The sequence below is a fragment of the Hyla sarda genome, chromosome 9, assembly GCF_029499605.1.
Source record: "Hyla sarda isolate aHylSar1 chromosome 9, aHylSar1.hap1, whole genome shotgun sequence".
Taxonomy (NCBI): Eukaryota; Metazoa; Chordata; class Amphibia; order Anura; family Hylidae; genus Hyla; species Hyla sarda.
The window spans coordinates 56,894,274-56,907,091 of NC_079197.1; positions in this window are offsets into that span (position 1 = coordinate 56,894,274).

The window sequence follows — 12,818 nt, forward strand, 5'->3', positions numbered from 1 at the left end:
AATAGAAAAGTAGCAATCTTTGCAGATGACACTAAACTCTGTAAAGCGGTAAACACTATAGAGGACAGTGCACTGTTACAAATGGATCTGGATAGGTTGGAGGTTTGGGCTGGGAAGTGGCAGATGAGGTTCAACACTGATAAATGTAAGGTAATGCATGGGGAAGAAAAATCCGGGCTGGGATTATGTATTAAATGGGAGAACACTTGGGACAACTGACATGGAAAAGGACTTAGGAGTCTTTGTTAACAGTAAATTTAGCTGTAGTGACCAGTGTCGGGCAGCTGCTGCTAAGACTAATAAAATCATGGGGTGCATCAATAGGGGCAAAGATGCCCACGACAAGGAAATAACTCTACCTCTGTACAAATCACTAGTCAGACCACATATAGAATACTGTGTACAGTACTGGGTACTAGTGTACAAGAAAGATATAGTGGAGCTGGAGAGGGTTCAAAGACGGGCAACCAGAGTAATACGGGGAATGGGAGGACTACAGTACCCAGAAAGATTATCAGAATTAGGGTTATTTAGTTTAGAAAAAAGAAGGCTTAGGGGAGACCTAATAACTATGTATAAATTTTATCAGGGGACAGTACAGAGATCTCTCCCATGATCTATTTATGAAAAGACAATAGATACAGCGCTCCATGGTGTGATAAATGGGAGACCTGTGAGGTGGAGAGGTATATACTGACAAGAAGGCTCACCTGGTGTTGTTGTGTACCCCCATACACAACAATGGTGAGCGCATAAAGTGTTCGCAGCCAAGCCGCCAGAACAGGAGATAATGCAGAGAGAGACTTCAACGGGGTCAGTCGGCTTTGAGAGGCGCAGGTCACAGGACAATCAAGGTAGGTAAAAGCAAGGGTAGTTTATTCTCCCAGCATGCAACGCGTTTCACTGCATCTGCAGCTTCATCAGGCCTGATGAAGCTGCAGATGCAGTGAAACGCGTTGCATGCTGGGAGAATAAACTACCCTTGCTTTTACCTACCTTGATTGTCCTGTGACCTGCGCCTCTCAAAGCCGACACCCCCGTTGAAGTCTCTCTCTACATTACCTCATGATCTATTCATAACCAGGACTGTATCAATAACAAGGTAGCATCCTCTATGTCTAGAGGAAAGAAGGTTTCTACACCAGCACCGACGGGGGTTCTTTACTGTAAGAGCAGTGAGACTGTGGAATTCTCTCCCGGAGGAGTTGGTCATGGTGAACTCTGTAATACAGTTCAAAAAGGGACTGGATGCATATTTGGTGAGTAATAACATTTCTGGTTCTGTATACTAGATTTATAGGGACTGAAGGTTGATCCAGGGATTTATTCTGAGTGCCATATTTTTGAGTCGGGAAGAAATTTTTACCTCTAGTATGAGGTTTTTTTGCTTCCTCTGGATCAACTCAACTCAATAGGGACTTATTAGGGTTATAGGTTGAACTTGACGGACTCGTCTTTTTTCAACCTTATGAACTATGTAATTATAAAACTATGTAAATGCTTTTTTGTTAAATATACCCAATAAACCTAGAAAAAAAAAAGAAATAACTCCCAAAAAATGGCATAAAGACAAACAGCATTTGATACATTTATGGCATATCCCTAGAAGGTGCCATAAATGTCTTGTAGATGTTGGTCCCACCTCTGGGACTTGCACATATGTTGTGACTAAAGGCCCCACCTTGACCTTCTCTAGCCTAATTGTGTGTCTAAAGGTTGCTGAGAATTGGGCCAAGCAAGCTGTTTTATGCAGTTTATGTAACTCTGATTGATGTTAATAGGAGATGTTTAAATATCATAGCATGTCGAGCTATACTGTTTTACAAACTATGAAAGCAGCTTTTTGTTCTGTGGTATCTACAGTACTGGCCAGTTATGTGATGTCAATGAAATATATGAAATTGTTGTTGACACATTGCATTTATTTCTCTATGATTTTACATTATTACTTCTTTTACTTCAATACATTTTCTTATGTACAGGTGGAAACTCCAAAAATTTGAATACCGTGCAAAGTTCATTTATTTCAGCAATGCAACTGAAAATGAGAAACTAATATATGAGACATTACATGCAAAGCAAGATAGTTCAAGCATGATGAATATGGCTTTCAGCTCACAAAAACCCCAAAGCTCCCCCCCCCAAAGATCAGTGTAATTGGCGGTCGATTGCTCAAACCTGGATTTCAGGCTTGGAGCAATCAATCGCCGATTGGAGGCGACGGAGGCGGGTGAGGGGACCCGCACTAGCATTCTAGCTTATCGGGACATAGTGATTTCATTGTGATGGTCCCGATTTAGACATGGCGATCAACTTTGAATGCCGTGTCTAAAGGGTTAATAGTGTGCATCACAACGATCGGTGCCGCATGCTATTAGCCCAGGGCTGTCATTAGCCGTTGGGACCGACCTGGTATGACGCAGGGTCACAGCGTGACCCCCGTTTTATACCAAGACCGGGCGCAGGGCGTACAAGTACGCCCTTCGTCCTTAAGTGGTTAATGAAATACAATAGACTTTTTCACGATATTTAAATTTTTCGAGTTTCACCTGTACAATAGCTGTCCAATTCTCGATCTATCTCCCCTGTAGCCCTGGTGATTTCTTATACTTTCTACAACATCTACTATAGCAGTGTTTCCCAACCCAGTCCTCAAGGTACACCAACATTCCGGGTTTTTTCAGTTACTCCATTGGAATAGAACAGGGAAAAATTTAAATCCTGGACTGTTGGTGTGCCCTGAGTACTGGGTTGGGAAACACTGTACTATAGTATGCAAAGTAATTCTTCACCAGAATGAAAAGGGCTGACACCTATGGGAGTGTAATAACACTAATGGTTTGCTAGATGGCAGAAGCTGGCTTCACTTTAGTAGTCGCCTAACAATAGCTTGCAGTAATCAGGTACCCCTAGAACAGAATAGGGAGACCAGCCAGCAGTCATGCAAGGAGTTCAAACAACCATGTATCAGTATCATAAACAATAGTGAATTGGCAAATGTGCAAATGACAGATTAAAGGAAAACATGTAAACAGGACAATACAGTGGTCCCTCAACATACGATGGTAATTCGTTCCAAACGACCCATCGTTTGTCGAGTCCATCGTATGTTGAGGGATCCGTGCAATGTAAAGTATAGGAAGCTGTACTCACCTGTCCCCGCCACTCCGCACCAGGTCCTCACCACTCCCGATGCTGTCCCGCTGCTCCGGTGTCTTCTTCGCGATCCTCCGGCTTCTTCCGCATCTTCTGCAGGGTCCGGGCCTCGCTTTCTGGTGACATTATTACGCTGCTGCGCCGGCACGGCGTGCGTAGTGACGTAATAAAGACGCCGGAAAGCAAGGCCCGGACCCTGGAGAAGATGCGCAAGACACCGGAGGATCGCGAAGTGGACCCGGAGCAGCGGGAATAGGTAAGCGAACCTGCCGGGATGCTTAACCCCTTTAGGACCAAGGACGTACCGGTACGTCCTTGGTTCTGCTCTCCCGATATAACGCGGGGTTACACAGTAACCCCACGTCATATCACGGCGGGCCCGATGTCATAGTGAAGCCGGGACCCGCCTCTAATAGCGCGCGGCGCGGCGCGCTATTAACCCTTTAGCCGCGCGCTCAGAGCTGAGATCCAGGCATGAGCAGTCATGCGGCAGAATCGTTGATCACTGGTTTCTTATGAGAAACCAGTGATCAGCATAGAAGATCAGTGTGTGCAGTGTTATAGGTCCCTATGGGACCTATAACACTGCAAAAAAAAGTGAAAAAAAGTGAATAAAGATCATTTAACTCCTCCCCTATTAAAAGTTTGAATCACCCCCCTTTTCCAATAAAAAAAAAAAAAACAGTGTAAATAAAAATAAAAATAAACATATATGGTATCACCGCATGCAGAAATGTCCGAATTATAAAAATGTATCATTAATTAAACCGCTTGGTCAATGGCGTGTGCGCAAAAAAATTCCAAAGTCCAAAATAGTGCATTTTTGGTCACTTTTTATATCATTTAAAAATGAATAAAAAGCGATCAATAAGTCCTATCAATGCAAAAATGGTACCGTTAAAAACTTCAGATCACGGCGCAAAAAATTAGCCCTCATACCGCCCCATACATGGAAAAATAAAAAAGTTATAGGGGTCAGAATATGACAATTTTAAACGTATTAATTTTCCTGCATGTAGTTATGATTTTTTCCAGAAGTCCGACAAAATCAAACCTGTATAAGTAGGGTATCATTTTAATCGTATGGACCTACAGAATAATGATAAGGTATAATTTTTACTGAAAAATATACTGCATAGAAACGGAAGCCCCCAAAAGTTACAAAACGGCGTTTTTTTCTTCAATTTTGTCGCACAATGATTTCTTTTCCGTTTCACCGTATATTTTTGGGCAAAATGACTGACGTCATTACAAAGTAGAATTGGTGGCGTAAAAAATAAGCCATCATATGGTTATGATTTTTTAAAGGCAAGGAGCAAAAAACGAAAATGCAAAAACGGAAAAAACCCCGGTCCTTAAGGGGTTAAACTGCTATCCGACAGCAGCTTAAGCATTTTGCGCTGTCGGATAGCAGTTAATGCGATGGCCCCGACATATAAAAGCATTGTATGTCGATGCTGACATCGACATGCGATGGCCTCTGAGAGGCCATCGTATGTCGATTTTATCATATGTCGGGGCCATCATAGGTCGGGGGGTTACTTGACTAAAGAGAAACAAGCTGAAAGCAGCAGAACCAAAGAAATGTAATGGCTCAATGCGAAAACTGACAGTAAATAAGACAAACAGACAAAAAAAGCATAGCAGCAGAAAACAATAGAACTAGCAACTGAAAAACAGTAAATGGGCCCTTATAGGGTGAGGCAACACCTCAAGCTAGCAAAAACTCAGCATGGATCCATCACTTCAGTGCAAAAAAAAATCTGCTGCCAGCAGTTGACTCTACACTAAATGGGTATCAAGAACATAATTGTGGAGGAAAAGTTTAATGTGCTCAAAATAATCCCTTCTATATTCCTGGTCTGAACTTTCAAGCTTAAAGCGTACCTGTCAGATCAAACCATATTTTTTTTTTTTATATATCACTCAGTACCTAATTCTGACCAGTACATTAAATTTTTATGTGTCTAGCACCTTTATTTATTTTTTTTACACTTTTAATTCATCTCACTAGTCTGAATTCCTCTTAAAGGGAGGGGGCATGGCCTCACTGTGCAGGTCTCCGCCCCCTCCCTCAGTATGTTTTCTAATCACATCTCCCCTAGCACTAGCAAAACTACAACTCCCAGCTTGTCCTCACTGACAGTAGCGGGACACAAGCTGACAGTGGGAGGATTTTCCCTCTAGCTATGAGCCCTGTGCTCACAGCTGTCAATCAAGGAAGTGTGTCCATGACGCATGGACACCGCAGGGCTAGTATGTGTCCAAGCAGGCAGGGGGGGGGGGGGAGGGCAGTTGTTTGACTGGCTTTTTCAGTATGAAATACTGAACATTTTCTAATGAAAGCAATTTTGCAAAACCTATTGGTTTTTCATGCTTTACAACATATCAAAAGTTTTTGTATCTGACACTGCCCATTGAAAGGTGTACTCTGGTGGAAAACATTTTTTTTTTTTTTTATCAACTGGTGCCAGAAAGTTAAACAGATTTTTTAATTACTTCTTTTTAAAAATCTTAATTCTTCCAGTACTTTTCAGCAGCTGTATGCTCCACAGGAAGTTGCATTTCTTTCTGGAATTATTTTCAATCTGACCACAGTGCTCTCTGCTGACACCTCTGTCCATGTCAGGAACTGTCCAGAGTACAAGTAAATCCACAAAGCAAACCTCTCCTGCTCTGGACAGTTCCTTATACGGACAGAGGTGTCAGCAGAGAGCACTGTGTCAGACTGAAAATAACTCTAAAAAGAAATACAACTTCCTGTGAAGCATACAGCAGCTGATAAGTACCCAAATTTTGGACTTTTTTTGTGTTTACCCAGTTCACCGTACGGTATCATTAACATTATATTTTGATAGTTCGGACATTTACGCATGCGCCGATACCAAATATGATAAAGATAATTTACATTTTTATTGGGGGAGGAGTTTTTTTTTACACTTTTTATGTCCCCATAGGGGACTATTTATTGCAGTCACGTGATTGCAGATACTGAACAGTGCTATGCATAGGGCATAGCACTGATCAGTATTATCGTCTATCTTCTGCTCTGATCTGCTCAATCGCACACGAGAGCAGAAGAACCGAGGAAGGCGACGGAAGCAGGGGAGAGGTGAGAGGCATTAAGCACCGACGCACCAGGACGTACATTTACGTCCTGCATCGTTAAGGGGTTAAACTACAAAAAGTAGTTTCTAATTGGGTTATCCAGTATGTTTCTCGTTGCAATAGATGTCTACGGTTGATGGGTTCATTCACACCTACTGGTATCTGCTCTACTACTTGCCATTATTCCTTTTTTTTTAGAAAATGTTTAGCTACAGTAGTTTCTCCATATTTTGTTGATTCACACTGCATTTTAGTTTGTAAAGTTTATTGCTGATTTATTTTCTATTAGTCAAATTTTATTTTTTCTTCTTGTTTGTTCTATGCACACATAGTCGCATGAGCTTTTTAGTAAATAAATTACGTTTTCAGATCTACATGTATGAAACCCTTTTGTAGGCATATTATGACCTTTTTTACGGAAAGGGACCATAATAAAATTCTCACGCAAGCCACTAGTGCAGGCTTTTCAATAGCGGGCTTTCAATTCCTGAAAGACCAATGTAAAATAGACTTTGTGAAAAAACTTGAAAATCTTTTTAACCCCTTAAGGACCATGGACGTACGCGTACGTCTAAGCATCCTGGTATTTAAGGACCAAGGAATTTCGGTCCCTGCCACGTGCCGGGCGGGGACCGGACCGGGATGACTGCTGATATCGATCAGCAGTCACCCCGCGCAAATGCCCAGGGGGGGGGGGTGTCATCAGACCCCCCCATGTCGGCGATCAGCGCAAATTGCAAGTGAATTCACACTTGCGATTTGCGCGATTCCGGGTCATTATGGGTCTATGGTGACCCGGAAAATAAGGGGGATCGCGGTTGTCTAAGACACCCACAATCCCCCTGAAAGTATAGGAGTGAGGAGGCAGGGGTGCCACCCCTTCTATCCCTGCTATTGGTGGTCTAGACGCGACCACTAATAGCAGATCCGGGGCAGGGGGGTTTTCTTTTGTTTTCCCCGTTCTGCCCACAATAGGCGGGGAAGAATGGGGAAACGACGGGGACTGGCGCCGGAGTCCACTTACCGATCTGCGGAGGCTGCGGGCAACGATCAGTGTCGGAGATCGGCAGGCGGCGATGACTTGCAGCAGGCTCCCTGGATCTTGGATCCTGGATTTTGGGGGGCTTTTTCTCCTTTTACCCCTTATGAAAAGGAAAAGTTGGGGTCTACACCAGCCTGTTAGTGTAAAAAAAATTTTTTTTTACACTAACATGCTGGTGTTGCCCTTTACTTTTTATTTTCACAAGAGGTAAAAGGAAAAAAAGACCCCCAAAATTTGTAACGCAATTTCTCCTGATTACGGAAATACCCCAGATGTGGGCGTAAAATGATCTGCGGACGCATAACAAGGCTCAGGATTGAGCGCACTATGTACATTTGAGGCCTAAATTGGTGATTTGCACAGGGGTGGCTAATTTTACAGCGGTTCTGACATAAATGCAAAAAAATCTATACCAACATGTGACCCCATTTTGGAAACTACACCCCTCATGGACTGTAACACGGTGTATAGTCAGCCTTAACACCCCACAAGTGTTTGACAAATTTTCGTTAAAGTTGGATGGGAAAATGAAAAAAAATTTTTTTCACTAAAATGCTGGTGTTACCCTAAATTTTTCATTTTCACAAGGGAAAATAGGAAAAAAGCCCCCCAAAATTTGTAACCCCATTTCTTCTGAGTAAGAAAATACCCCATGTGTGGATGTAAAGTGCTCGCGGGCGAACTACAATGCTCAGAAGAGAGGGAGCGCTATTGGGATTTTGAATAGAAAATGTGTCCGGAATTGAAGGCCACGTGTGTTTACAAAGCCCCCATAGCGCCAGAACAATGGACCCCCCAACATGTGACCCCATTTTGGAAACTACACCCCTCATGTAATGTAATAAGGGGTACAGTGAGCATTTACCCCCCACAGGTGTCTGACAGATTTTTGGAACAGTGGTCTGTGAAAATGAAAAATGTAATTTTTTATTTGCTCAGCTCACTGTTCCAAAGATCTGTCAAATGCCAGTGAGGTGTAAATGCTCACTGCACCCCTTATTAAATTCTGTATGGGGTCTAGTTTAAAAAATGGGGTCACATGTGGGGGGGTCCACTGTTCTGGCACCACGGTGGGCTTTGTAAACGCACATGGCCCCTGACTTCCATTCCAAACAAATTCACTCTTCAAAGGCTCAATCGCGCTCCTCCTCTTCTGAGCATTGTAGTTCGACCACAGGGCACTTGACGTCCACACATAGGGTATTTCCATACTCAGAAGAAATGGGGTTACAAATTTTGGGGGTAATTTTTTCCTATTACCCCTTGTAAATTTGGGGAAAAAACAGCATTTTAGTGAAAACATTTTTTTTTTCATTTACACATCCAACTTTAACAAAAAGCCGTGAAATACATGTGAGGTGTTAAGGCTCACTGTACCCCTTGTTATGTTCCTTGAGGGGTGTAGTTTCCAAAATAGTATGCCATGTGGGTATTTTTGCTGTTCTGGCACCATAGGGGCTTCCTAAATGCGACATGCCCCCAAAAAACCATTTCAGCAAAATTTGCTTTCAAAAAGCCAAATGTGACTCCTTCTCTTCTGAGCATTGTAGTTCTCCCGCAGAGCATTTTACGTCCTAACATGGGGTATTTACATACTCAGAAGAGATGGGGTTACAAACTTTGGGGGGCATTTTCTCCCATTACCCTTTATAAAAATGGTAAATTTTGGGGGAAAAACTGCACTTTAGTGAAAAATTTTTTTTTTCATTTACACATCCGATTTAACGAAAAGTCGTCAAACACCTGTGGGGTATTAAGGCTCACTGGACCCCTTGTTACGTGCCTTGAGGGGTGTAGTTTCCAAAATGGTATGCCATATGGTTTTTTTTCTGCTGTTCTGGCACCATAGGGGCTTCCTAAATGTAACATGCCCCCCAAAACCATTTCAGAAAAACTCACTCTCCAAAATTCCACTGTCGCCCCTTCCCTTCTGAGCCCTCTACTGCGCCCGCCGAACACTTGACATACACATGAGGTATTTCCTTACTCGAGAGAAATTGGGTTACAAATTTTGAGAGGCTTTTCTCCTTTTACTCCTTGTAAAAATTCAAAAACTGAGTCTACAAGAACATGCGAGTGTAAAAAATGAAGATTTTGAATTTTCTCTTTCACATTTCTGCTATTCCTGTGAAACACCTAAAGGGTTAACACACTTACTGAATGTCATTTTTAATACTTTGAGGGGTGCAGCTTTTATAAAGGGGTCATTTGTGGGGTATTTCTAATAAGAAAGCCCTTCAAATCCTCTTCAAACCTGAACTGGTCCATGAAAAATTCTGATTTTGAAAAATTTGTGACAAATTGGAAAATTGCTGCTGAACTTTGAAGCCCTCTGATGTCTTCCAAAAGTAAAAACATGGCAACTTTCTGATGCAAACATAAAGTAGACATATTTTATTTGTGAATCAACATATAATTTATTTGCAATGTCTATTTTCCTTACAAGCAGAGAGCTTCAAAGTTAGAAAAATGCAAAATTTTCAATTTTTTCATCAAATTTTTGAATTTTTCACCAAGAAATGATGCAAGTATTGACAAAATTTTACCACTAACATAAAGTAGAATATGTCTCGAAAAAACAATCTCGGAATCAGAATGAAAGGTAAAAGCATCCCAGAGTTATTAATGATTAAACTGAAAGTAGTGAAAAAGTGGTGAAAAATAGCCTGGTCCTTAAGGGGTTAAGAAAGAATTTATCATTCCATGCATCAACCCTTACAGAATATCTAAAAATGCAGAAAATCCCAAGATGTCTGACATGTAAATTGGCTCCTATGTTATTTCTAGAGTTGAGCGAACTTTCGATTAGTGTTGAGCTCAAATATTTGCGAATTTTTACCGTGAATATTGGCACGTCGCGATTTTGCAAATATTTAGAATATAGCATATATATTCGTAATGACGAATATTTTTTTTCTTGACAGTACACATCACAACAGTGATGTGTACTGTGTAAAAAAAGAAAAGTGATCATCCCTCCCTGCTTCCAGCTTGTGTTCCAAAGAAGGCTCCAATATTATTTACTGTGGAGCACAAATATTTTCTATATGCAAATATACAAATATTCACGAATATCCACACTTCCAGAGGGCACTGATCCCTCCCTTCTTTTAGGTGAAATATATAATCGAGCTTGCGCACTATGCTAATTTCATTACGAATTTTCGCATAGAAAAAAAAGGGAACAAACATAGCAAATATGTGAATTTTGCAAACATAGGGCAAATATTCGTCCATATATTCGTGAAATATCGCAAATTTGAATATGGCCACTTCTGCTCACTACTTTCGGTTCGGAGCGACTTTGGCTTGGTTCGACTAAAACTGGCAATGAAATAGGCCCCTAAACATGTTTAAAACATTGCCTAACAGATCTAAACCCTTGTCTAACACTGTTAGCAGGGTATTCAAGTAGTTTTAAAGTGTTTTTAAGGATCAGTTATGGCGACATGCGGTAACCTATGGTAACTATTCCAGCTCGTTTTTATAAGTGAAAAATAGACCAATCTCATTATTATTCAGTGATTTTATGAACTTGCCAAAGTCCTCCTCTGATCCACCCCACAGGGTAAAGACATCGTCAATGAAACGGACCCATACTAATGCCAGATCGTTGATCCTCTCTCATCCGAGAAAGTAGTCGTGGCCTCCCACCAACCCAGGACCATGTTCGCGTATGAGGGGGCACAGGGGCTCCCCATAGGCATGTCCCTGAGTTGGTGGTAGGTGTGACCATTAAACAGGAAGTAGTTTTTCATCAATACAAACTCTAGCATTTCTAGGACAAACCTTTTGTGTTCCATGAACTGCACTCCCCTTGATGACAAGTAATATGCCACAACCTGATATAGATCTTCAACATCGATACTACATAAAAGAGTTGTTTTCTCCACACATACACTCAGGTTTTTTGGGAAGATCCATAGTATCATGAAGATAAGATGGTAATATCTCAACAAATGGTCTCAGAATTTTGTCGATACATTCCCCACTGGATAACTGACGGGATTGGGGAGGAGGAGGGCACCACATAGATAAGGCTATTACCGAAAATGTGCTGCCTATACAAGAGACCTGGCTGTTAGACAGAAAGAGAAGACGGCATGGATTTTTTCAAGCGTTCCAAAAATTATCCTTTTTTTGGGAGTAGCAACAGGTTCTTAGTCTAGCAAGGGAAGAAGACAGGATGGATTTTTCCAAGCCTACCTTTTATTGTGGATGATGGGTTGTATACGTGTATGGCCTGGATGGAGATGTGGGTGATTAACGACTGGTGTTTAACGACTTTGCGTTGAAGTTGGACATAAAAATGTAAAATTTTATTTTTAACAATAAAATGATGGTGTTACCCCAATTTTTTCTATTTCACAAGGGGTAATAGCGAAAATGGACCGCAAAATATGAAAAACGAAAAAGCCCCATTTGTGGACGTTAGGTGCTCTGCTGGCGCACTACAGGCCTCAAAACAGAAGGAGCGCCATTGGACTTTTGGAGAGAGAATTTTGCTGAAATTGAAGTTGGGGGCAATGTGCTTTTACAAACCTCCCAGGGAGCCAAAACAGCAGAAACCCCCCACATGTGACACCATTTTGGAAACTACACCCCTCCAGCAATGTAACTAGTGTTACAGTGAGTAAAAAATGGACCCCAAAATTTGAAGCCCAATTTCTCTCGATTAAGAAAACGCCCCATGTGTGGACATTAAGTGCTCTGCTGGCGCACTACAGGTCTCAAAACAGAAGGAGCGCCATTGGACTTTTGGAGAGAGAATTTTGCTGGAATTGTAGTCGGGGCCATGTGCATTTACAAACCTCCCATGGAGCCAAAACAGCAGAAACCCCCCTACATGTGACACCATTTTAGAAAAATCACTCCTCCAGGAATGTAACAAGGGTTACAGTGAGTACTTACACCTCACAGGTTTTTTTGAACAGTGGGCCGCTAAAGTGAAGAATACGATGCGATTTTTGCACTATATTGATAGCGTTACCCCAAATAGGAAAGAAAGTTCCCCATATGTGGATGTAAAGTGCTCTGCAGGCACACTGCAATGCTCAGAATAGAAGGAGCGCCATTGGGCTTTTGGAGTGAAAAGTTAGTTGGAATTGAAGTCGGGGGGCCATGTGTGTTTACAAATCCCCCATTGTGCATGAACAGCAGAAACCTCACACATGTGACACCATTTTAGAAACCACCCCCCTCAAGGAACTTAACAAGAGTTATAGTGAGTACTGTTTTTTGAACAGTGGGCCGTAAAAGTTAAAAAAAATATTTTTAACACTGAATTGCTGGTATTAACCAAAATTTTTTTAGTTTTATAAGTAGTAAAAGAAAAAAAGCTCTACAAAATTTGGCAGTAAAGTACTATGCAGGTTCAAAACAGTGCTTAGGAGTGAGACAGCACCAATGACATTTGAGGCCTAAAGTGGTGATTTGCACTGCAATGGTTGAGGTTCTGACATTAAAAAAAAAAAAACCTTGGCAAGTGACCACAATTTTGAAACTACACCCC